Genomic DNA, 3730 nt, shown 5'->3' with positions numbered 1-3730 from the left:
CTCTTGTGTGTAAAATGCCTTCTTACTCCAAGTTCTGTATGTTGGGCTTACTAATGTTTATGGCTTCTTTAAATTCTTTAGCTTGTGCTTTGATAGCAAAATACTTGTTTGCTACTTAAATATAATAAGTAGTTCCTTATTCCTTATTCATTCAGTCATTAAAATCCCTTGAGTTTTCTAAGTGGCTTCCATTCCTGAATTGTTATTATTTTGAGTTTTTGCTAAGTCTTCAATGGTTCTTGGAGGGGAAGGAAATAAGCATCCTCACAGACTCTGAATTGGGATTAGAATGTGTACAGGTGCAGAACTACAAAAATTCCAGAGGTGGTGGCTTGTTGCTGCTACAGCAAGCACCTCTGCTGTWTGACTGTTCCTTGTCTCCCTGWTTATCATTTTGTTTTAATGGTTCTRGAATGATTATTGAAGTATGAAAGAGCTGGACAGGGAATTTTCTTCTCTTGCTAAGAATGACCAGCTGGCCACATCTGGATTTTTCTTCTTCAGCCTCCCTGAACCACTGGATTAAATCTGAGCAGAAGGACTGTGTCCAGCCCGGCCTTTCCCAGCACAGGAGCACTGAGGGCTTGGTGGAGGGGGGAGATGGAGTGTTTTGAATTTCCTTAGTGAGTTCTGGATCCAGGATAGCTGCAGCAGAGCAGGTGCTGCTCCTGTGAGCTGCTCTGTGGAAGGCTGGCATGGCTGCAGGAGGGCTGACCCTGCACGGACAGAACCACACAACAATCCTGGGGCAGGTGGGCTTAGACAGATGTGGGGAGCATTTGCCTTGAATCCTGCTCAGGTGCTTCCTTCCTGTCTTACAGCTTGGAGGCACCTAAATGCATGGGATGCTTTTTCCACCAATGCTTTCTCCTTAAAGAGAGTATTTCCTACATTCGTCACCAAAAAAAAAAAAAAAATCCTACAGAAACAGATGACTGTTTGGAGATTGATAGATCATCTGTTTTTCTGAGAAGAAAAAAAAAAGCAGAACAGTAAATTCTTTCATTCCTTTTCCTGTGTGAAGTGCGATATATGCTACTGTACTTTCTCCTGATGGAGAAAAACRGATGACCAATCAAATTTAAGATGGTAACTTTGGATTTGCCTTTTTTTCTCCCCCTTAAAGAGGCCAGGGCCTGTGGACATTCTGTGCCATTTAGGCARTGAACACCTCAAAACTTACTGGAGTGGTTCAGACATTGGACTTTGTGCAAAGGGTGTCATGCAATACATGGAGTGAACTGGGAAGAGAAACAATGGACGTTGGTTAACCTACAAAGGAGCAGGTTTTTCTTCTGGTTAAGTAATTGTTTCTCATACAAGGTCACCTTTCAAATGAGTCATAGCTTGTCTTGCTGCTGCTTATGGGAAATTAGCATTAGAACATAAATGAAACCAAAAAAAGTAACTTCGAAAGTGAATTTTCTAAGATCAGTAGGACATTGCAGCACTGCAGATAAACTTTTCTTAAGCTGAGGAAAAGTGGTTCCAATCCAACAAATACTAAATTTGTATTGATTGCTACAGATTTACACAGGCCAGCCACAKGAACAGAGTCCAAGCCTTGGACCCCACCAAGAATGCCAAGTCCAAGTGACTGTTTCCAATCAGTCTTTTGTTTGATTCTTTGATTCTGTTCTCTGGTTACAGCTCGAATTGGCGCCTCTGGAGAGAGACCCCTACCCCAGTTCACACCTCTCAGTTACACCCCTATCACCTGATCCAAGTCAATCACTAAATTCTGGTTGGTGGTCTCTTGATTTCTTGCAGGATTCCACTGTTGCWGGGCTGGCCACCTTCTGATAATTACTTTTTCTCTTGGAATTGTCTCCTTGATCCTTATCATCTCCCTTCTGCTTGTATCTGCTGAATTCCAGGAGTTCTTTTGTAGCCAGCATTGTTTTATRTTTGTTAGATCAACAGTTTGGTCAGCTCTTGCAGCCTAAGGCTTTGACTACTTCAGCTGCTAATACTGAGCCAGTAGTGCTAAAGGTGACTATTCAGACAGAGTACAGTTAAACCTAATCTCTATAGCTGGTGATAGTTCTTTATCTTAGTCCTTAAAACAATCAGTTGTTTGTCAACTTGCAACACTTGTATTTTAAGGCTGGAGGAAATCAGGGAAGCCACTAGGTACTTCTGTGTTAAAATTCCTGAGTAATCATAAATTGCTATGAAATTCTTTTTCAAAAAAATAAGTCTATGGAAGCTGTTCCTTCTAATGACATTTGCACTAACAAGGAAGTTGCTTTTCCAGTAGATCCAACATTTAGATGTGTTATGCAATTAAGGAATGCAGAGGGTCACTGCCCAGGCCATTGCAGGGCTCAAGGACTCCTATGCTTCTTTGCAAAGCTGGGTCACTGTGACTTTGCAGAGAGGGGCTAACATGCAAGTAAACTGCATTTGAAATGATAYGTAATAGATTTCTTGTTCCTATTTGGAATAAGTAGTTTTAACACAGTGTGAACTATCAGTGCTGGATTATTAGCAAGATGTTCATTTAATATATAGCTGTGTTTTCGCTTTCTGGACCGAGCCTCCCRTGAAATTATCACTGTGCCTGTTCTGTTTTACCTTTGTGTAGTCTTTGAAGCTTGAGTATAGCTGAGAACAATTTGTAACCATGGCCAAAACCTTAGTCAAAAGCAGGCCCTTAATTACATCCACAAACTCCTTCAACTGGGGTTAGTTTGAGGCTCAAGGCAAAGCTGCTCTACCAATTTCCAGTGAAGGCTGGGCACTGCMCAGGCCCACGTGTGTGCTGGGGAGAAGATGCAGCTTTCAGGCATGAGAGGGGATCAAGGATTACAAAACACAGCCTCTGCAGAGGTGAGCTGAAACCTTGTCACTGCGCAGGTAAAGCTTGTTTGTAGGCTGTGAATGGTGACTCGGTCAGAACTGGTTCTGCAACCACAAAGCTGTGATTTTGTCACTTGCAGAGCTGGCATCGTGTGTGTATCGCTTCAGTTTCTCCCTTTTTATTCCTGCAGCAGCTGCTGCTTCAAATCCTGGCTCCAAAAACATGAAACAGGCACACAACCTCAGACTGGAGGGAGATCATTCCCCCAGAGAGCTCTGTTTCAGGACAATGCAGTGAACAGGCATTAGCCTGGGATTTGCCAGACCTGGTTTTTGATCTCTGTCACAGCTGGAAACTATAGACTAACTACAGATATCATTATGTTCTCTGTAAAAGAGTGCAATGTTATTCTGGGTCACAAGGGATCCTGTAGCAGTGAAGTCCTGCAGTTAAAATATCCAGTTATGAAAATGACGGCATAGAATCCAGTCTCCCTCCCAGCTCTGCATTTTAGATGTAACTTCCTTTCCTGCTGAAATCTCTCAGAAAATGTTACRGCCAACACTTCTTTCATTAGAGCTGAAGTGGGAGGTGCCTCCTGTGCAGAGCCATTTTCACACAATGATTTCTGCTCTAAAGCTGACAGATGTATCTCCAGCAAGTTAGCACTGTATGTCGATCAAACCCCAAAAGCGAGAGTATTGACACTTCTCTACTTTGCTGTAACAAGCCCAAAGAACATGTTGTCAATCAAACAAGTCCTTTTCTTCACGTTAAACAGAGCKACATCTAGAAGCAGCTCGGCCTGGCTCCCAAAATGCATAAATCTCATCTGCTGCCACATGTTAAGCCAGCTGCTGAGTGCCATAGCACACATCCCGTCACATCCAGCAGCAGCTGGAAATGTTTCTGAGCACCACCGGCACC

This window comes from Malurus melanocephalus, unplaced genomic scaffold (genome assembly GCF_030028575.1).
Source record: "Malurus melanocephalus ecotype Western Australia unplaced genomic scaffold, MMel_1.1 scaffold_56, whole genome shotgun sequence".
Taxonomy (NCBI): domain Eukaryota; kingdom Metazoa; phylum Chordata; class Aves; order Passeriformes; family Maluridae; genus Malurus; species Malurus melanocephalus.
Note: the sequence above shows the minus strand (reverse complement) of the source record.